Below are 24,229 nucleotides of genomic sequence, written 5' to 3'. Positions count from 1 at the left end.
CCTGGCTGTATGCAAATTAGTCTGTCCCTGGCCCAGTGCATCATGGGAACAGGGCAGACCAGACTACAAAAGCCAATTCTTACACTGGGAAGGAAACAAGCTTCCGGGGACCGGTTTCTGCCATTTCAGGCGTCTTCGGCCCGGCTTGCTTGAATCCTGATGGTGCAATGAGCAAGGGACTCACATCTGAGTATACCCTTCCACGCTTAGGGTGGACAAAATAATTTACAACAAGGGGTGGTGATGGACAGAGTCTCTGAATTAAGCAGAGTACTCTCACCCAGTCAAGAGATCAGGGCTAGATCCAACACCGTTTTTTAGCTCATTGCACCATCCCAGTTTCAGAACCTGGCTGTATGCAAATTAGTCTGTCCCTGGCCCAGTGCATCATGGGAACAGGGCAGACCAGACTACAAAAGCCAATTCTTACACTGGGAAGGAAACAAGCTTCCGGGGACCGGTTTCTGCCATTTCAGGCGTCTTCGGCCCGGCTTGCTTGAATCCTGATGGTGCAATGAGCAAGGGACTCACATCTGAGTATACCCTTCCACGCTTAGGGTGGACAAAATAATTTACAACAAGGGGTGGTGATGGACAGAGTCTCTGAATTAAGCAGAGTACTCTCACCCAGTCAAGAGATCAGGGCTAGATCCAACACCGTTTTTTAGCTCATTGCACCATCCCAGTTTCAGAACCTGGCTGTATGCAAATTAGTCTGTCCCTGGCCCAGTGCATCATGGGAACAGGGCAGACCAGACTACAAAAGCCAATTCTTACACTGGGAAGGAAACAAGCTTCTGGGGACCGGTTTCTGCCATTTCAGGCATCTTCGGCCCGGCTTGCTTGAATCCTGATGGTGCAATGAGCAAGGGACTCACATCTGAGTATACCCTTCCACGCTTAGGGTGGACAAAATAATTTACAACAAGGGGTGGTGATGGACAGAGTCTCTGAATTAAGCAGAGTACTCTCACCCAGTCAAGAGATCAGGGCTAGATCCAACACCGTTTTTTAGCTCATTGCACCATCCCATTTTCAGAACCTGGCTGTATGCAAATTAGTCTGTCCCTGGCCCAGTGCATCATGGGAACAGGGCAGACCAGACTACAAAAGCCAATTCTTACACTGGGAAGGAAACAAGCTTCCGGGGACCGGTTTCTGCCATTTCAGGCGTCTTCGGCCCGGCTTGCTTGAATCCTGATGGTGCAATGAGCAAGGGACTCACATCTGAGTATACCCTTCCACGCTTAGGGTGGACAAAATAATTTACAACAAGGGGTGGTGATGGACAGAGTCTCTGAATTAAGCAGAGTACTCTCACCCAGTCAAGAGATCAGGGCTAGATCCAACACCGTTTTTTAGCTCATTGCACCATCCCAGTTTCAGAACCTGGCTGTATGCAAATTAGTCTGTCCCTGGCCCAGTGCATCATGGGAACAGGGCAGACCAGACTACAAAAGCCAATTCTTACACTGGGAAGGAAACAAGCTTCCGGGGACCGGTTTCTGCCATTTCAGGCGTCTTCGGCCCGGCTTGCTTGAATCCTGATGGTGCAATGAGCAAGGAACTCACATCTGAGTATACCCTTCCACGCTTAGGGTGGACAAAATAATTTACAACAAGGGGTGGTGATGGACAGAGTTTCTGAATTAAGCAGAGTACTCTCACCCAGTCAAGAGATCAGGGCTAGATCCAACACCGTTTTTTAGCTCATTGCACCATCCCAGTTTCAGAACCTGGCTGTATGCAAATTAGTCTGTCCCTGGCCCAGTGCATCATGGGAACAGGGCAGACCAGACTACAAAAGCCAATTCTTACACTGGGAAGGAAACAAGCTTCCGGGGACCGGTTTCTGCCATTTCAGGCGTTTTCGGCCCGGCTTGCTTGAATCCTGATGGTGCAATGAGCAAGGGACTCACATCTGAGTATACCCTTCCACGCTTAGGGTGGACAAAATAATTTACAACAAGGGGTGGTGATGGCAACTACGCGAGCATGCAGCTAGCACCCGGAACCGGAAATACGCAACGCGCACAAGATTGCCGCGTTCATGTACGACCGCATGGGTAACTTCGCGGTTGTTGCGCTGCAAGCGGCCCACGAAGAAGCAAAAAACCCTGCGAACACGCAAAAAAACCATCCGCAAATTCGCACAAATTTGCAGATTGCGAGTTCGATTTCGCACCCCGCGAATCTCGCAAAATGGCAGAAAAACGGATTTTGCTAAACTGAAAGCACTTAGCAGGTGCAAAAGTTCAAGCTAATTTGTAACTATTCCCTGTAGTGCTTCCTGAGGGGCCCCTCCAGAGTTCAGTTGCCTACTTGCAACTATTCTCTGACCCTGCTCTGACCCTCAAAGCAGGGTCAGAGAATAGTTACAAGTATGGCACAATGCTCCTGTAAAAAAAAAATTCACTGCAACAGGAAGCACTTACAGCTAAGGAAGCAGGTGCCAGACTTGAAGCGCAAATTCAGTGACACATTAACCAGCCCCAAATTAATTCATCTCAGTTGAGGCTGGGCAGGTGTGCTTTCCCCCATCATCTACAGTGGTGAACCAGAGGGTGCTGTGATGAACCGGAGGGTGGCAGTGCTGAACCAGAGGGTGGCAGTGCTGAACCAGAGGGTGGCAGTGATGAACCAGAGGGTGGCAGGGGTGAACCAGAGGGTGGCATTGGTGAACCAGAGGGTGCTGTAAAGAAACCAGAGAGTGATAGGGGTGAACCAGAGGGTGACAGTGGAGAACCAGAGGATGCTGCGATGAACCTTGGCAGTGGTGAACCAGAGGGTGGTAGTGGTGAACCAGAGGGTGACAGTGGTGAACCAGAGAGTGACAGTGGTGAACCAGAGAGTGGCAGTGGTGAACCACAGGGTGGCAGTGGTGAACCAGAGGGTGACAGTGCTGAACCAGAGGGTGGCAGGGGTGAACCAGAGGGTGGCAGTAGTGAACCAGAGAGTGCTGTGATGAACCAAAGGGTGACAGGGGTGAACCAGAGGGTGGTGTGATGAACCAGAGGGTGGCAGGGGTTAACCAGAGGGTGGCAGTGGTGAACCAGAGGGTGCTGTGATAAACCAGAGAGTGACAGGGGTGAACCAGAGGGTGACAGTGGTGAACCAGAGGGTGCTGTGATGAACCAGAGAGTGGCAGTGGTGAACCAGAGGGTGGTAGTGGTGAACCAGAGGGTGATAGTGGTGAACCAGAGAGTGACAGTGGTGAACCAGAGAGTGGCAGTGGTGAACCACCACAGGGTCGCAGTGGTGAACCAGAGGGTGACAGTGCTGAACCAGAGGGTGGCAGGGGTTAACCAGAGGGTGGTGTTAGTGAACCAGAGAGTGCTGTGATGAACCAGAGGGTGACAGGGGTGAACCAGAGGGTGACAGTGGTGAACCAGAGGGTGCTGTGATGAACCAGAGGGTGGCAGTGGTGAACCAGAGGGTGACCGTGCTGAACCAGAGGGTGGCAGGGGTGAACCAGAGGGTGGCAGTGGTGAACCAGAGGGTGCTGTGGTGAACCAGAGGGTGACAGTGCTGAACCAGAGGGTGGCAGGGGTGAACCAGAGGGTGGTAGTGGTGAACAAGAAAGTGGTAGTGGTGAACCACAGGGTGGCAGTGGTGAACCAGAGGGTGGCAGGGGTGAACCAGAGGGTGGCAGTGGTGAACCAGAGGGTGACAGTGGTGAACCAGAGAGTGGCAGTGGTGAACCAGAGGGTGGCAGTGGTGAACCAGCGGGTGACCGTGCTGAACCAGAGGGTGGCAGGGGTGAACCAGAGGGTGGCAGTGGTTAACCAGAGAGTGGCAGTGGTGAACCACAGGGTGGCAGTGGTGAACCAGAGGGTGGCAGGGGTGAACCAGAGGGTGGCAGTGGTGAACCAGAGAGTGCTGTGATGAACCAGAGGGTGACAGGGGTGAACCAGAGGGTGACAGTGGTGAACCAGAAGGTGCTGTGATGAACTAGAGGGCGGCAGTGGTGAGTTCTGAACCAGAGGGTGTCAGTGGTGAACCAGAGGGTGTCAGTGGTGAACCAGAGGGTGCTGTGATGAACCAGAGGGTGACAGGGGTGAACCAAAGGGTGAGAGTGGTGAACCAGAGGGTGCTGTGATAAACCAGATGGTGGCAGTGGAGAACCAGAGGGTGGCAGTGATGAACCGGAGGGTGGCCGCGATGAACCACAGGGTCGCAAACAGGCTGGACACGTAGAAACAACATGGTCGCGACCTTTGCGACCACACAAGTAATTCCCGTTCCCGAACTTGTAAAAAACCCTGGCGAACTGGCAAAAATCCTTGCAAACACGCAAAAAAAATCCGCAAATTCGCACAAATTCGCAGATTTTGCGGATTGCGAGTTCGATTGAAATTTCGCCCATAATCTCAAATGACATCCCTGATGACATCACTGATGACATTATCCAGTGAATGTGTGTCTTTCTGAAAAATAGATATTTTTTATATATGTATGTCTAAAGGTCGATGGAAGAATAAATGAGTAAATAAGTGTCTAAATGGATGTTTTTTTTGTAAAATTGATTGTAAAACTAACTTATGAAGTATATCTTAGTGAATAGGTGTACTAGCGAGTAATCTTTAAATATCTAAATATCTGTATCAGTGTCTCACTTTGTATATAAGTGGCTGCATGGATTGGTGAGTAGCTACATGAGTGTGTATATAGGTTACTAGTTAGTTTTTTGAATACCAAAATGAGTGTGCGTACGGTTCGGTGGGGAGTATTACTTAGCGCACAGATGCATGAATGACTGACTCACTGTTTGTATGTGTTTTGAAGACAGCATGTGTGCACGACTGTATGGGTGGATGAGTGTGTGCATGGGTGTGATAGTGAGTGAATGACTGTCTCAATAGTATCTTTATGAGTAAGTACATATGTTTTAAACTAGTATATGTGAGTATTGATGTATATAAGTGAGTATATGTAAGAGCGAGAGATTCTAAGACTTCCTGTATAAATAACTATGAGTTTCTATAAGTGATTTTTTAAGAGAGTAAGTATGTCTACAATTCTGTAGAAGTTAGTATAGTGGTGTGTGTATAGCTGCATATGCAACTAAATGGATGTTTGATAGTTTATTTGCATGTGTGAGTAACTCCATAGATGAGTGCCGGTGTATAAAAGGATATATAGGTGTACGAGTACATATGATGAGTGAGTACATGTATGAGTGACTATATAGAACTGTTGGTGAATGAGTGGATGTGTATGTAGATTTAGGAATTACTGAATAGATTGTTCTAACTGGAATTGCTATCTCCATTTTTTTGAAAATTTTAGTTTCTATTTTTGATCGTGTGTATCAAAGGTTATATTACAGTGAGAGGAGGTCTGTCACAAGGATGATGTCATCAGTGAGGTCATCTGGGATGTCATTTGAGATGTCATCAGTGATGTCATGAGTGATGTCACTGACCATGTCATGAGTGATGTAATATGTGAGGTCATCAGCAGTGCATTGCGAGCGCGCAAGTTATAGTTAGCTGAGCTAACTATAACGGAGGAATTTCAAAGGTTTTGTATGAGAGAAATGTCCAGCTAACTATAACATGGGTGAAACCTATGGTTTTTTTCAGTGAATTTCTAAGGTTATTTAAATGCTAATTCCAAACTATAACGTGTGTGAAACCTATGGTTTTTTTTCTGTGAATTTCAAAGGTTTTGTAAATGATAATTTTGAAATATACTAATTAATATATTTCTTTCTTTTCATAGTAATTGCCTACATTTTTATTATAAATACTAATATTTATTTTATTTTTAAAGTTACAATTCATATTTTTAATGTAAAATAATAACAAAGGTAAATTCAAAAAGAAATCACTGCTAGTGAAACTGCCTGGGTGAATTTGTAAGTGTTTGCTAGGGGCAGATTTACAACACACTTGTGCCTCTTTTACACCACCGTTGCATCACTTTTCTGATAAAGCGGTGGTGCAAAAGATGCGCCATGGTATGTGGTATTTAGAATCTGACGTATGTGGGAGGTGCGTCACATTGTAAATCCCTGTACCAGAAGGAGACATTCCTACATGGGGGGGGGGGGGTGCTCCGGCGCAGGAACACCTCCTAAAAGTGGCTCACTAAAATCTACAAGATTTCACTTTGTCACTTTTGCGCTCATGCTGTGTCAAAACCCTGCACTACCTTGAAGCAGGTGTAAGGATTGACACAGCAGTCTGAGCATAGGGCCCCCAGACCATTGCTAGAGATACCTTGCACTTCCAACATAACTCAAACAATGCACCACCTTTACAGCACAGATACATCACATATATGTGCCATTTTTGCCCCATGGTACACCGCATTGTAAATATGGCGCATCCATGGTGGTAGTGTCACGGTGCACAATAACTGACATACTCCTGGGGATATGCCAGTTATTGTATATGTGACCATTAGTGTTTTAATGTAGTGATAGGATTACTACATACCGATGAATGAGTCACTACAAAACTAAAACAACAGTGGCAGAGTGTTTGCTGGTAGTGTAACGATACAAACTAGTAAATTGAACGTATAAAACACAAATTTGCAAGTACACAGAAGACTGCATACATCGTCTATAAGGGTTTTGAAGCAGTCTATGCCCTAAGGCCTATTTTAAAGCATGAGTACTTAGATAGTGGGTGGATGATTACAAGACTGCAAGTAAAGAACCTGATTGAATTTATAACAGCCTCAGTTGTACCACAGTATACAGATAAACACATACTGCTGAATGGCTCACTACAATATTGAAACAGTAGTGTGAGAATGTTTGCTGGAAGTATTGGGATACACATTGTGGAATTGAACGTATGAAACATAAGTTTGCTGGTGCATAGAACAGTGCATACACAGTCCACAGAGGTTTGAAACAGCCTATGCACTAAGTCCTCTTTTAATCCATGACTATCTAGATACTGACTGGATCATTACACTTCTGCAAAGAAAGTTCCTCACTAAATTTATTACAGCTTCAGTTTTACCACCGTACAATCAAAAAGAACATACTGCTGAATGGCTCACTACAATACTAAAACAGCAGTGTCAGGGTGTTTGGTGGAAGTCTAAGGATACAGACTGGGGAATTGAAGGCATAAAACACAAGTTTGCACCTGCATACAAGACTGCATGCATACTCCATACGGATTTTAAGCAATCGATACCCTCAAACCCACTTTACATATTTTAAATCAATACAAACATTTAAAGAATATATAACTGATCTCTAAAACTGCTCCCTTTTAGTACAATTCACTGAAAAAACCATAGGTTTCACCCATGTTATAGTTAGCCGGACATTTCTCTCATACAAAACCATTGAAATTCCCCCGTTATAGTTAGTTCAGCTAACTATAACTCGCGCGCCCGCAATGCACTGCTGATGACGTCACATATTACATCACTCATCACATGGTCAGTGACATCACTGATGACATCACTGATGACAGCATCCACTGAATGTGTGTCTTTCTGAAAAATAAATATTTTTATATATGTATATCTAAAGGTAGATGGAAGAATAAATAGGTAAATAAGTGTCTAAATGGATGTTTTTTTGTAAATTTAATTGTATAACTGACTTATTAAGTGTATCTTAGTGAATACATGTATTAGCGAGTAATGTTTAAATATGTAAATATCTGTATCAGTGTCTCGCTTTGTGTATAAGTGGCTGCATGTGTTGGTGAGTAGCTACATGAGTGTCTATATGGGTTATTCGTTGTTTTTTTGAGTATCAGAATGAGTGTCTGTATGGTTTGGTGGTGGGTATTACTTAGGGCACAGATGCATGAATGACTGACTTACTGTTTGCATGTGTTTTGAAGACAGCATGTGTGCAGGACTGTACGGGTGGCTGAATGTGTGTATGGGTGTGCTAGTGAGTGATTGACTGCCTCAATAGTGTCTTTATGAGTAAGTACATATGTTTTAAACTAGTGTATGTGATATATAAGTAAGGATATATGACAGTGACAGATTGAAAAAGTTCCTGTATAAATAAGTATGTGTTTCTATAACTGATTGTTTAAGAGAGTAAGTATGTGTACGTTTCTGTAAAAGTAAGTGTACTGGTGTGTGTATACCTGTATATGTAAACAAAATGGATGTTTGATAGTTTATTTGCATGTGTGAGTATGTGTGTGAGTAACTGTATGGATGAGTATCGGTGTGTAACAGGATGTATAGGTGTATGAGTACATATGATGAGTGAGTACATGTTTAAGTGACTATATAGAACTGTTAGTGGATGAGTGGATGTGTATGTAGATGTTGGAATTACTGAATAGGTTGTTGTAACCTGTATTGGTATCTCAATTTTTTCAAAATTTTAGTATCTATTTTTGAATGTGTGTATTATAGGTTATATTAGCGTGAGAGGAGGTCTGCCACTCTTTCACATGGATGATTTCATCAGTGATGTCATCAGTGATGTCATTTGAAATGTCATCAGTGATGTCATCAGTGATGTCATTTGAGATGTCATCAGTGATGTCACTGACCATGTGATGAGTGATGTAATGTGTGACGTCATCAGCAGTGCATTGCGGGCGCACGAGTTATAGTTAGCTGAACTAACTATAACGGGGGAATTTCAATGGTTTTGTATGAGAGAAATGTCCAGCTAACTAGAACATGGGTGAAACCGATGTTTTTTCCAGTGAATTTCTAAGGTTTTTTAAATGCTAATTCCTAACTATAACGTGGCTGAAACCTATGGTTTTTTCAGTGAATTTCTAAGGTTTTTTAAATGCTAATTTGTAACTATAACATGCCTGAAACCTATAGTGTTTTCAGTTTATATATATATGCACTGGAAAACTAAACACCCACTTCCTTTACAAAGAAATGGAAAGTTTGCATCTCTGCAACCTCTCTAATTTTTCACTTTAGTCATCTTCCACTCAGTAAACACAATAACCACAAATACACACACCTACTTGCTACCATTCTTGCCTAGGCTTATCAATTATTCTTCTTTAATTCAAATTGAAAGTGCAGGCCCTTTATTCAGCCTTCTTGGTAACAACTACCCGTGAATAGCAGTGGGTAATTTGCACATTTCTGTCCTTTCTTGCATCTTTTCTACCACACACTGCGACAGGTTTACAAGCCCCTTGCACCACTTTTGCATCATTTTTCCCACGACCTTGTAAATCTGCCCAAGTGTGTGTACTTTATGCACTAGCTTTCTTCCTTAGTTTTTGTACTAGTTTCTCTTGCTCCCACTGCGGAATTCAGCAACCTATCTGTGTAATGACCTGGAAATCCAAAGATCCACTTCACTGACAATGCAGTGGGTAGTTTGCGTCTCTCCAACCTTTCTTATTTTTCATGTTTTTCATCTTCCACTCAATCTACACATCATCCACACATACACACATCTAATTGCTGCATTCCTTAGCTGTGATTATCAACTATTCTTCTATTTTATATTCATATTCAAAGTGCAAGCCCTTTATCGAGCCTTTTTGTTGTAACTACTGTTCCAGGAATTCTGCTCATACATACAGAACTGCGCATAAAGACTTAGGACCTCAGTGAATTATGGTGTTCCAAAACCCACCTTACTACACAAACCCCCTACCAAACCAGCAATCAGTGACTCATTGGTTCTTCGCCCTAGAGCAAAAACACCAATGACTAGTCAACCCAGAACGTGCGACTTAGATTACATGAAGTGGATAACAAAAACACTCTTTCAATATAGTCTTACACCAGTCCAAAACAAGATGTAAATAAAGACACGTGCAACTTTGAAATGTTTATTTCTAACGCCATAATCTCATGTACAGTACCTTAGAAAATACAACCAAACATATTATCAGAAACAAGGTTGTCAGCATTGTTACTATTCTATGAAATACAAACGGAAAAAGCATCCTATAATGCTAAAGGTAAACTAATTTAAAATATACCTACATTTCACCCTCCCAATCTAGCAGATTAGTTTATAACTACAGAACGTCTCATAGGCTTACATGGGCAGGCCCTACCTCTGGTACTCAGCAGTAGTGGATCACATTCAGTGCTCCACAAACTGTCAAGATACGAATGTTCTCCAACTGTGTGTAACATTGCCTCCACAATGGATTGTGAAACGTGCAAGTATCAGAGGTGGCCACAGCTTCATATGTATTATGGCTCGAACGTGCGAGGATCATTCTGAATAACAGACACAGTATTCAAGATAGCCTTGATGTTCCATGCTCTCACTATACACACAAAACTAGCGAGGCAGTTTACAAATCTAGCATACCAAATTATTCTCATATAAAGCAAAATACTCAGCCTTCTCTAAACAATATCACAAGTACGTGTCGTGTACAAAGCAGAGCAGGAAAGCAAAAACCTATACTATATAAATCAAAATACTCAGCCTTCTCTAAACAATATCACAAGTACGTGTCGTGTACAAAGCAGAGCAGGAAAGCAAAAACCTATACTACTATTATAAAGCAAGAACTTTGAACCTTTGAGGCGGGTAAACTCGGGAACTACAGTGCCAATCCACACACCCGATACATCATTGTAATTGTCAGGGTGTGCAGATGGACATAGGCTATATAAACTATAAAAATTTGCGTTATTTAAAAAATGTACCTTAAAAAAAAAAGTAGTCCCTTCGAAGTAGCGCCGGCCGCTACCTGCGTGCTGACATCAGGAGCGCGGGGAGGAGCGGCATCCTGGAGCGGCGGACATGGCGCGGGGGAGGAGCGGTGATGAGCGGCAGACAGGCGGTGAGGACCGGGGGACAGGCGGGAGGAGCAGCGAGGAGCGGTGAACTGAGGAGCACGGGGGAGGAGCGGCGGTTGAGGTTAGGCTCTGGGGGACCCACGGACAATGTCTGGGCAGGCGGGGGTCGGGGCAGGCGGGGGACGGGGCGGGCGGGGGCCCGGGCTGCTGGACAATGTTGACGCTTGCGGGGGCCAGGGCGGGCGGGGTCCCGAGCTGCTGAACAATGTCGGGGCGGGCGGGGTCCCGGCCTGCTGGACAATGCCGGGGCGGGCGGGGGGCGGGGAAGCCTGATTGCTCCCGGACAAGGTCGGGACGGGCTGCTAGTAGCATATAAGCTTCTAGTAAACCCATGCTAACTTAACAGGGTGTGAGTGCAACGCTCAGACCCACGGCACCCTTTCTTGATCAAAGCATGTGATATAAACGTGGGCAAATTAGAAACGCAGAGTCCAAGCCTAAAAAACAGAGTCAAGTTCACATTTCCAAAAAAAAGTTATTCGCTCTTTGATAGAAAGCAGTAAATGAATAATAAAGAATACGTAGAAAAATCAAAGGGTCTTAATCCAACAGTGTGTAAGCACAGTATGTATTCATAGTGGGAATGAACATACATGTTCCTCAACGACCGGAGCCTCTATCACCATCGGAAGAAAACTCGGGTCATCTTCAATGTAACTGCGTGCCAAGAACTCAAGTGCCGCTGCAAAAACATTCCAACGTCCCATTATTCCATGTGTCACTGCTAAGGCCATAATCCCGCCACCAGAACAGAGCACGTCATGAACCAGTAAGAGGCTCATCAGCTGGTCATAATCCGCGTTGGGAGACACCGTACTGCAGAGACACAAATACAGGGCCCAGTCTAAATCACAGCTCAGGCAATGGAAGACAGGTTGAACGCATGTGAAAAAGGAGAATCGAAACGATAATCCATAAGCTGCAATCAATGTTGCAAGAGGCAGCGCTCCATAGTAACTAATCATTTGGTTGCGAAGCAGCAACAGCCGGGACATATTATCGTCTGCTGCAGGATGTGCATCCATATTTATGTAAACAAATTATTAAAAGCACACTGGCAACTAATGCGAGTATTAAGCGCAAACCACCATAGATGCTGGAAAAAATCGAATGAAAAAATCCCGAAAAGACACCATATATACCTTCTACAGAAGTCACAAGGCCACTGCTTCTAACTTTAAAAAAGTAAGGTAACCCCGTAGTCAAGGACACATTAAAGATGCTCTAAATTAACTCCCCAGAATTCAAGAGCACGTCTGTATTTAATAAATCATGCACTTCTGTGTGGGTGTTTGCTACATGAAGGACAAATGTTTCTGTACCAGATATAAGAGCGACCTCTTTTTGAGACAATAGCGCTCTTATACGACTCATTTGGTTGACTCTGCTTTCAAGGTCGAAATCGACAGCAAGATGGAAACATCCAGCTTCTGATGCAGAGGAGTTAACACAACTTTTTTTTAATAAAACCACACACTCAGTTACCGTAATCATGTAAGCGATGCCTGCTAAAATTGCACAACAACTCCATTATTTCAAAGTAAATAACTCCCGTTTCCAGTAAAGTGAACGTTGTTATGATAGCAGGTGTTGGACTACCTTTCAAAACTCAGTCCAAATTTGGCGCATCTTGTATACAAGAGCCATGCAATTGTATGTGTCTACAAATTAAGTAGTGATCTGGTACTATTGTTCAATCCTCGCCATTCTCATAGACTTCTTTTCCCTCCCTCAGACACCTGTATGTAAATGGTAATAACCAAGCTTCATGCAGATAAGCGCTCCCTAAACATCCATATCTGCCTAGAGCATAGTATTTCATGCAAACCTCAAACTTAACGAGGTTAAAAAATAACGTTATGATACTGTGGATAAGCCACACACCTGCATTGGATCTCCAATGAGTCAGCACTTCTAACCATTCTCATAGCGCGCCCTGTGCTCTGATTTGACAGTGAGAGAATGATCACAAGATAGTTTGTACTGCTAATCATTCTCAGCATACTCTACGAAAACCCTTTGACGTTACACGTCGGATCAAAGCTTCCATGTGACGTCATGTACGGCACACCGTACAAAAAAGACGCGAATGTTTTTAATTGTTTAAAAACATATATTCATGTATTTAATGAACATACTAATAGAAGACTTAATCTAGGATAATTATGGAATAATTTTTTTAAGTGTTAAAAATCCTATATTACTTCTATATTGTATGAGTGCAGCTGCATGCCCCTTTGCCTGGTACCCTAGACTCCACCACGCCCATACCCGGTTCATAAGCACGCGTGATCGCCACCACAAAACCATTAGCACGCATATCTTTTTTCCACATATGCTTATAAAACTAGTATGCATTTACCACACATGATAAATGCATAATCTTAATAATATTTTTTGTTGACTAACACGTGTTGTAATGCCTGTGCCTTACGTCCTTCAAATTAGTTTCTATCTATACGTGTGATCAAGTCTGCTAAGATAGGAGACCAAGGACAAACACCGTGATATCTGTGGCACGAAATCTCATCGATCACAGAGAAAATATGCACAGGGTAAAATGAAAGTAACAGGTATAATAAAAATAACGGAGAAAAACTACTAAAATGGCGGTTGGACGGAGTATGTAATCAACATTTGGCGCCTCAACACTACATTTCAAATATATATACATACAATATGTTTATTAATATATTACAAAAATATAGCACCAGATGACACACATGACCCGGGAAAAGAAAGCGGCAAATTTAATACTTAAAATCAGGAGAGGTTTGCTTGGCGAAATTGAAGAAAAAGAAAAAAACAAGGCTGTGCATGCGTAGAGAGTACAACTGATGCAGGAAAAATGAACGGAAAGTTTTACATACTGTCATAGAAATATAGCTCTAAACATTGTCCCCGTAATTTGCCCCCCCGGGACCTAATAAACAAAATGGGCTTCTAGTTTTTTTTTACCTTTTTCACCGCGTACAAGTACTGCACGAGTACCCTGTCATTTTTTATTTTATATAAAATAAAAATTGAGCCTAAAGGTCCATGTACCATCCCCTGACCAAGACTATAGGGTCAGAATGTTTCTACCCTGCCCACTTTCCTTATTTCTCAACTTTGTTTTACTGTTTTCTTGTGACTCGGCTCTCGCGACAAACAAGATGGCTGCCAACATTTCCTGTTTTGAAGTATTGATAACCAATCAGCATGCAGCTCTTGCTCGTAATTGTACGTATTTCTATATGCGTACGCCGCGATTTTCCTTTAAAAAAATAAAAATAAAAAATAGAGCCTAAACATCCATGTACGACCCCCTGAGCCAGCCTAGAGGGTCAGAATGTTTGTAGCCTACCTCCTTCCCTTATTTCTCAACTTTGCTTTACTGTTTTCTTGTGACTCGGTCCTAGCGAGTCACCAACACTTCCTGGTTTCGAGTGTTCACAGTCAGTTCACAGCCAATCAGCATGCAGCTCGCGCTCGTAATTGAACAGATTTCCGTACGCGTGCTGAAATCCGTCTCTAGATATCGCTTTGATTTTACTTGCAATTTTCTCAGAAACTACTGAACGGATTTACACCATTTAACAAAAAGCACAATCTGCGAACAGAACTCTACCTCTCTGCCAAATTTCGTGTAATTCCGTTTAGCCGTTCAGGCTGTAGCCCTGGCTAAATGTCCCTATGGAAATTTGCATGGGGAAAACACGTTTTGGGACCCCCTTTTTTCTCGGCCCCCACTTGACGAATCACCCCCAAACCTTTAGGGAAGGAGCGGAACCAAGCAGGCCATTTTCTTGGAGAAATTCGGGAAGATTCGTCCACCAGCGCCAAAGTTATTCTGAATAGAATTTTGTGGATTTCCTATGGAAACTAGGTCTTAACTATAACTTCTTACTGGCGACCGCCAGTAGGTAATAAATACATTCGTAGATAGTGCTCAAACCTTTATTATTTTTCAACAATAAATTTATTCTTGTAACATCTCATAATTTAACAGACATTCCAATACAACTTCATCAGATATGTAATTTAGATCAATTTCCTCGTCAGCAGGTTCTGATTTAATGTATTCTAAAATTTCAATATAATTTAAAACTTCAACGAAATCTCATCAAAGCTTTCGTCTTCAAAATCACAATTCATGTCTGCAGCACTAATTTCCCCTTCTTCACTCTCATTGCCTGTGACAGATACGATTAGTTCTTCAATTACATTCAAGGTAATATCCAAAATCACCTGAGTATGAGGCTGTTCTCTTTCTATAATTTTTCCTTTATGTTCTTGATCTTTTTTTTTTTTTTTGGTCCTCATTTGCCTTGCCCTCAATTTGGGAAATACCAACCACCTTGCGTGTCCTCCTCTGAGAGTCAGGCCAGAAGATGACCTTTACCCGACTCCAGCTCCAGAACACGAGTATAAAAGAATGGTGGCAGAAAAATCCCAGGAGAAAGAGAGACTTTGGGAGCCTTACGCTAACTCCATCAAGGTATATTTCAACCTGTAGGACTTCCATAGTGACGTGACCAGACCCAGTCCAAGGAGTGTTAAGGGCATAATCATAGGACCCGGGGGAAAAAAAAAAAAAAACCCGGAACACTATCTCCACTGGGTCAACAGGTCCCAAAAAGAAATACTACTTCTATTGCATGGTCTACTCAAATCCATTTTCGATGTTTCATATAGGGATGTAAGCCAGCCAGAGTGTAATGGAGCAGTTTTGTCTACCCAGTGAATACAGATTTGTCTTCTGGCCAGTAAGATGGCATAGAACAGGAAAGATCTCGCCTTGCCGATAATACTGTCTTCCCAACCGAAGATAATAAGTGGCAGATTGATTGACAGTGATATATTTAAAATGGAATTTAGAGTAGATCTCACTTCCTCCCAGAACTGGGCAATTTTAGGGCATTCCATGAACATATGAATATCTGATGCTTCCAATAAATTACATTTGTTGCATTTCTTGTCTGGGAGAAACTTGGAGAGTCTCAATGGAGTAATATATGCCAGATGAACTGTGAACAGGTGGTTACGTCTTAACCATGATGGTTTTACAATTTTATAAAGGAGGGTGAAAGATTTTGACCATATCTCCTCGCACTGAAAGCCAGTCGTCTCCCCCCAAAGTTTATCTGGGAGGACAAACTCCCCATCAATTTCTTCCATTAGCTGCCAATACCATAGGGCAACTTCTTTACCACCCCTAGATCGTTCCACTAACATCTGCTCCAAGGTACTGGCCTTACCTAATTGTAACCCTTTACCACACTGGGCCCTAACCCAACTATCAAGTTGGATAAACTTAAATCTGGAGAACCCAGGGCCTATATGCTCACGTAGCTCATCCCAGGCTATTATTGATCCTTCCACCAATAGCTCTCCCCATCTTGTAACCCCGGCCTCCTCCAGCGAAGAGGACAGGCTATCCTTTAAACACAAGGGTTGACCCGGGGAATCCCATATTGGGGCAAAGTTGTAATAGTAGGACAACCCCAAATTTTTCCTAATGAAAAACCAATTTTTGGCCCATGACTGTAAAATTTTAAGTTTAATTTTTTTTAAAAACTTCTGGCTCCCAAATTTGAAGAGAAACCCGTCAGCTGGTAGATTAGCCCCTGTTAGCATAGCTCTAGATATCGATCCACTAGGAAGATTAGATGGTATTTTTAAAAGCATCCTAGAGTGTGACAACTGGAAGGCCCATGCGTAATATGACAGGTCGGGCAGAGCAAGACCTCCCTTTTCCCTTCTCCTCCTCAGCTTCTTCCATGCGAGTCTGGTGGATTTATAGTTCCAAATGAAGGAATTGATTTCTCGTTGGCACTTGTCTATCGATTTGATGTCAAATGCTAAGGGTATGGCATTGAAAATAAACGTAAATTTGGGGAGGATAGACATTTTAACCAAATTCACCCTACCCAGTATGGAAAGGGGCAGGTGAGTCCAAGATTTTAATTGAGCTTTACATTCCTTTGATATTTGGTCCAAGTTAGTGGGTCCAATATTGCCCAGATCTTGCGTAATGCGTATCCCGAGATAACGCATGGAAGTTGCAATATTTACTTCCAATCGTAGGTCTGGTATGTTCCATGCCATGATCTCAGTTTTACTCGAGTTAATATTATACCCCGAGATACGCCCAAACTCCTCAGCCCGCGTGATGACAGCAGGGAATGCCAAAGCTGGGTCCGAGGTAAGGACCAAAATATCGTCTGCATACAGTGCTACCCGCCTTTCCCACTCCTTAAATTGAAGAGGAGGGGGGAAAGCGGGCAGCCCTGCCTTGTGCCTCTTGTGATATTAAAGGCATCTGTCAGGACCCCGTTGATTAGCAACCTAGCTGTAGGAGACCCATACAGCAGGGCGATGGTCCTACAGAAATACTCCCCAAAGTTGAACTTCTTTAGTACATCATTCAAATAGGACCAATTAACCCTATCAAAGGCCTTAGCAGCGTCTAGTGTAAGGGTGGCCAGTGGTAGGGAAAAAGCCGAGGCAATATCTATTGCACCTATCAAGTCGTGCGTTAGGTCAGATAATTGGCGTCCCTTAATAAAGCCTTTTTGGTCTTGATGGATGATGGTGCCAATTACACTGCCCAATCGCTCCGACATGATCATAGTGAAGATTTTATAGTCACTATTCAACAGTGATATCGGTCTGTACGACCCACATTCCGATGGTACCTTCCCTAGTTTAGGGATAAGGACAATCGTGGCCTCCCCCCATGATTTTGGCGGTGGATCACCTTCACTTAAGATGCCATTAAAGAGATCCGTCAGAGCTGGGATGATGGAATCTCCCAGAGCTCGATACATCTCTCCAGGGAGACCGTCGGGGCCCGACGATTTTCCTTTTTTTATTTTCCCTATGGCCACCCGTACCTCGGCCTCGGTTATTTTCATCTCTAAGCTGTTCCGCTGTGCTGTTGAAAGAGTTGGGAGCGTAATTCCCTCTAGCCAAGTGTCTCTCGCCACCTGGTCATTGGGAAGGTCCTCCGTGTAGATTGCCTGGAAAAATTCAAAAAAGGCATTGCCGATCTCTGAGTTCGACGATCTTACTACCGCCTCCCCTTCTACCTTGATTTCTTTAATGTACTTTAGTGCTTGATCAGACTTTGTCTTCCATGCAAGGACCCTACCTGCAGCCTCACCAAATTCAAACTGGGAGATTTTACTAGCCTCCCACCTTTTACTTACCCTCTCTTGCAATATTATTTCCAATTGTAATTTTAATTCGGCGAGTCTTGTCTGCTCTTCTAAGGATCCTAAGGATAGGCCAAGGTTTAACTCTATTTGTTTCATTTCTTGTTCCAAGCTGGATGTCAAAAGTCTGTATTGTTTCCGCCTATAGGAGGCTCTGTTAGTGATGCGGCCTCTTAAAAATGCCTTAAATGCCTCCCAAACCACAGCTAGGCCAGCAGAGTTAAGGTTTAACTCAATTATGAGATGGTCTCTGCCACCAAAAAGTTAACTTCTTCTTCCTCCAGTAGGATTGTCCGGTCAAACGACCAGGATGAATGATTTAACTTATTACCAGTTTTTAGGGTAAATATAAGAGCTGAATGATCTGACATATGAGAAGGAAGATAGTTTATCTCTGTTAGAGTGTCTTTCAAGCTGTGGCTGAAAAGAGCATAGTCGATTCTGGATTTATGTTTAAATCGACTGTTCCGGAAGGAGACCCCCAATTTATCCCCAGCTCTTTCCCTCCATAAATCTGCCAACCCTAGTTGTTTCATGATCTCAGTGAGGGTTTGCCTGGATTTAACAGCACCACAGGCTCTAGATTTTACCGATTTGTCTAGACGGGGGTTAAGCACGATGTTAAAATCACCCATCCAGATCACCGGGTCATGAGATGTTACCAGATGGTTTCTGATGATATCCAAATAAGATGTATCATCAGAGTTAGGGCCGTAATATCCCACCAGAGTATAAATTTGACCCTCCAACAGAATTCTAACTATCAGCCATCTCCCTGACTGGTCCTCTTTATGATCTAAAATTCGGGCTTTGGCCGACTTTTTAAAGATAAATAATACCCCCCTGATATTCGCATTGTGGTCTGTACTGCAAAATCTATCTATCCATCTCTGTTTTTTCAGTATTGCTGTGGCCTCTGCTTTCAATAGATGTGACTCCTGGATGACGATGATCTGCGCGGGAGAATCTCTCAAGTATTGTAGGATACGATCCCGCCTACTTCTCACGCGCAGACCATTGACATTCCAGGTCATGCATTGAATAAACGTCATAGAATCACATCTAGCCACCCCGCTGCTCTTAACCTCCTGGTGTAATATTAGTATACAGGGGGGAGAACATGGCGGCCGTCGGCTAGGACGAGTCGCACGCTCCAAGCAGCTCTCGGGAAACTTCACTCTGCTGCCGAAAATCATGCCGAGAATCATGCCGCAGGATAGCGTGTTTAAGACGCGCTGACTCGGGGGAAAAGTGAAGGTCGAGGTTGCAGCAAGGACGGGGCTTTGTCTGTTCTGGCAAAAAAAAGCTTTTTCGTTTTGTTTACCTTACCTTACCTTACCGGCGCCACTTTCCTGGATGTGCCTGCCTGCCGCGTCCCGCCCTCTCCCCTCCGCCTCTCTGTTGTATTGGGGACGGGCAGCCGTGGAGCTCAGGCGCGGCCGCGCAGCGGCTGCCCGGGGGCTCCTCGGAGCAATTGTGATTCCTGGCGGTGGGAGAAGAGGAGGGTCGGTGACTTGTCCGGTGTCACCCGTGTCTGCGTCTGCGCCTTTCTGCTTGGATTCTGGAGCTGCGGTCGCGGTGTCGCAGGCTTCGCAGAGCCGGGAGGTAGATTCGCCTGGATCAGCTGGCTCAGATAACTCCCTGCTAAACAGAAGTAAGGTGGTTGGGCAGGTCGGGGGCAAAAAAGGTTCGGCTGACAATGGTAAAAGTAAAGGTTTTGGTAAAGTTGTGTCCTTAAGGTGTACAAGAAGCACAACTAGAAAGCAGAATAAAGATCATAAGTTGGCAAAAAAACTACAATTTCCAGGGTGCACCACAGGGCGGGCTCAGAACGTAGACAGAGGGGTGGCTGGAGGCCTGGAGCAGAATTTAGATTTAGAGAGAAGTGAAGCGAGGAGTGCCAATATAAACGACAATATTAAAGGTAAAAATAAAAAACAAAAACATAAAGGTGCTGGCAATAAACATTTGAAGAGCTCTAGTGGGGTAACACCATCCCTACGCTCTTTCTTTAAAGTTATACCCCAGGTATTAGACATCTCGTCAGGTATGGCAACCTCTGTAGAGGCAGCTTTGCAGGCAGTCTTACCTGTCTCCGTCCCTGTTCTGATCTCAGCCCCGGTCTCGGTCCTGGCTATGGTTCCTTTCTCTGCCTCTGTTTTTGTGCCCGGGCCTATTTTGGGCCCATTTTCTGAGCCAGTGGAACCTGCAGTGCCTGTATTATCCTCCGTAATGATATCTACCCCCACACTTCCCTTTTGTGCTCCTTCGCCGATTGCTTCACATTCTGTACCACCTAACGAATCTTGCACACAAGATACCTCTGAGCCCGTCAATATGATAGAGACAACTACCTCACACGACGGGCAGGCTGAGCAAGGAGACCAAGGGGCGCAATCAACAGAGAAAGAGACAGTGGATGGAGGCAGATGTGGGGATCTGGAGGTAGGTCGAACACTTGAGGCCTTGGTTCTATCAATTACTGCAATGAGGGAGGAATTCAGGAGCGACTTCGCAGTCTCCAAAGCTAATCAAAACGATATTAGAGCATCCTGTGAAGTACTTGACAAGAAGGTGGATGGTCTGTATGAAAGGACGGAGATATTAGAAGGCTCGGTGGGCCTACTAACATCCAACCTTGAGACCGCCAGGTCAAAAATTCAAACACTGCAAAAGGATGGGGAGAGTATGCGGGAGCGGATTGAAGTGCTGGAAAATTATTCTCGACGGAATAACATTCGGCTTTTGAAGATTCCGGAAGGAAAGGAAGGTACAGACCTTAAGAGCTATATTACCAAGTTAATAAAAGATTCTCTTAACTTTGAAGAAACAGTTGAAGATTTGGATAAAGATATCCAACGAATACATAGGGATCCGTTCCGCCTTAATCCTGCAAGAAATAAACCTAGAAAGGTTTTGATAAACTTCCTGACATACTCCCTCAAGGAAAAGATTTTGAACCTCGCACTGAAAGCCAGAACTCTACAAGGTCCGGACTTCTCTTTTGAAGTACGGTCAGATCTATCAAAAACCACTCTTGATCGACAGTGGGAGTTGGGGCAGCGCATGGATAAATTTAGGTCACTGGGTGCCACTGTCCAGATGAGGTTCCCGGCCTTTCTACGCATTATGTATAATAACAAAATGCACAATATTCGCTCTCCACTAGATGCTGATGAACTATTGGAGAGTATTAGAGATCATCTTCAGGCTCAAGGCGGTAGTTGACCTACTCATCTCGTGGTCTGTATTTACAACCACCTAAATTCCCTGTCAAACCCCTAATTTGGTTTACTTTAGATATTTTATTATTATTATTATTATTTTTTATTTTTTTTGGGTGGGTTGACAATCGGGCAATATTAAACTGAAGGGTCTAAGGATCCAAGGAAACAAAGGGAATAGCAGGCTGTAAGACAAAATAAACAAATAAATAAGAAAATAATGGTAAATAGAAGTAGACTATGATTGGGCAAGCATTTTTTTATTTTTTTTATTTCACTTTTGGGGTGTAGTAAGGAGTAAGGAACTTGCAAAAAAGGGAAAAAAAAACCCAAAAAAAAGGGGGGAAAAAAGGGAAAATAGCAGAAAGTACTACACTTTTAAGAGTCCCCCCTTTGCACCTTAACCAATTTTCCCCTTAATGTATTCACCTTAGCAAGAGTTGCAGGTGTAGGTGTAGATCGCCTGCGGAGAGAAGCAGCAGGGTGGGGTTTGGGGCAGAGAGCTGTTGGAGGGCGTTAATCTGGCTAGACATCAGGCCAGAGTATTCAGGGGTGGGTTCTCTAGGGGGAGGGGGGGAGGGCTGTGGGGGGGGAAATTAGAAAAAATTCCTCATTTGTCTGCCTTTCTTTTTCATTTCCTAGTATATATTTTTTTAACATCTTCTCGAGGTCAGAATTTTAAAATGCTAAGGCTAGGATCCTGTAAGAGGAGGTTAAGAGCAGCGGGGTGGCTAGATGTGATTCTATGACGTTTATGTTCTTGCTCCTTGTATAAAAATATAAATAGTTAATTTTATCACTTTTCGTAATATATAATACAAAACTACCGTTTTCACCTATTTTGGCCTACAAAAAATACTATATAAATACCATTATCTAATAACATTCCATTAGTAAACTTTTAGTTCTTTGCAAAATTATACAACTATAATTACTTATAAGGATATCCTGTTCTTAGCTTTTTTTAAATTTTGAAAGCAGTCACTCCTTATGAATATAGGAAAAGACTCAGGCTGTTATAGTAAAATACACTACTAAAAAAATGTAGAATATGTCTATTCACCTTACCCTTTCCAAAATAGTAAATGTGTTTTACTATAATGGAAAAGATACTATTCATTGTCCTGAACAACACTGTGTATCTGTGTATATTTAGACATCATTATCATACTACTTTTTGAATACTTCATGTGTTTACTCTATCTCTATTCCTCATCTATAACTTAGTCTAACCCTACTAATTACCTACCCCTTCCAATTTCGAAGTAGCCTTTCCTCTAGTATTTGTCTGCAACCTTGTAGCTTACGGTTCTTTATTTTTCTCACTGCTTTTAACCTATAATTACCTAACATTCATTAACCTAGGCCTCTCAGTTTATTGTCTAATTTTTATATTATTAATTTCCTTCTGTTCTTCTACTAACTTTTCTTTATGCAGTTGCTTGTTATCTATTCTGTCAATCCTTCAATATCTTGTGTTTTTCATTAATGTTCCTTCTTTATTCAAAAGTCTTTCTACTATTCCTAACTCAATGTGTTCTTTTCCCTTAAGACCTTGCTTAACATGAATTTTATCGTTTCCCCTTTTAAGTTAGGCAAAATACATCGACTGAGTACATTCAATATTGTCTATAATGTCAGGTAAGTTTACTTACTCACTAACTTGTCAAACAACGTCCTTTAACTCTCACAGAAATATTTCCACTTTCTCTTCACGAATGTCTAAAGAGCACCTGAAAACGGGTCTGAACTCCGAAACGTCTTCGGTGAAGTGCGCACTCGTTAGTGAGCGCGCACCTCACCAAGGATTCCCCACAACTCTGTGGTAAATGACTAGATCGCAACCGCGTCTCAGCCGCGGCCCGTGCAGGGACTTGCGATGGGGCAGGCAGGGCGGGTGTGGGAGGGGCAGAGTGAGGGGTGATAAACAACGGAATCTGCATGATTGCAGGTAACTAAACAATTACATTAATAAAACGGGCCATATTATCAACAAACCGTGATATCAACAAAAGGCGACACATTATCCCCGCTTTTATCAGCAGGAAAGTGTTGATAAAGCGGCGATAATCCATCTCGTTTTGTTGATAATATGACCCGAAATACATGCTAATGGCTTCGTGGTGACGATCACGCGTGGTTAGAGGGTCGTACATGCATGTTTAGGCTCTATTTTTTTTTTAAAAGAAAAATCGCAGCGTATGCGTACAGAAATATGTACAATTACAAGCAGGAGATGCAAGCTGATTGGCTGTCAATATTCCAAACCAGGAAGTGTTGCAAGCCATCTTATTTGTCACTGCAGCGGAGTCACAAGGAAACAGTCAAATAAAGTTGTCAAATAAGGAAAGGGGGCATGATAGAAACATTCTGAACCTATAGTGATGCTCAGGGGGTGGTAAATTTGTTGTACGCGTACCAACCACGTATGGACGATGTACAGTTGTAATGCTGAAAGTCGTCACGTAAGCGTACGTAAGCAAGAAAACTAAAAATAATTTTAGATATTTATGAAGTGTATTTATTTATGTGTTGTGTGGCTCTAAAAAGAGCCGTTGTGTTTATTACAAGATTGTAGTACCTACAAGTAAGTACCGATGCAGAGTCTCGTTTATAGGGAACACTCTGTTCCCCTCATCTGTAAAATGTACACCATCTCTCCTATAGATGCCATGCATATTGAAACGCAGATTATTGTTGTAAATGGACCCCATTCGATAGTCTGGGAGAAAGGCAGAAACAGATTTATTCACATGTTTCCTAGCTTTTTCAAACTTTGGACAGTAAAGGTGGGACCGCTGCCATCTCTGCCTTTGGCATATATTAGAATATACAAAGACAGTTTTGGGGAACAGTGTCATCAATTGGGCAAAGGTGTCCTTCATGCGCATTTCCAAAGCTACCCCAGTCAAAGTACCTAGGTCATTGCCACCACAGTGCACAATTATGAGGTCAGGGTGTTTGAGATGCATAAAGGATTTCACTAATGGCATCAATTGGTACAACTTTAATCTTCTCTGTCCAATCCATTTAATGTCTACATTTGGTAAACCT

This window comes from Lissotriton helveticus, chromosome 1_1 (genome assembly GCF_964261635.1).
Source record: "Lissotriton helveticus chromosome 1_1, aLisHel1.1, whole genome shotgun sequence".
NCBI classification, from domain to species: domain Eukaryota; kingdom Metazoa; phylum Chordata; class Amphibia; order Caudata; family Salamandridae; genus Lissotriton; species Lissotriton helveticus.
This window is presented reverse-complemented; position numbering follows the sequence as displayed.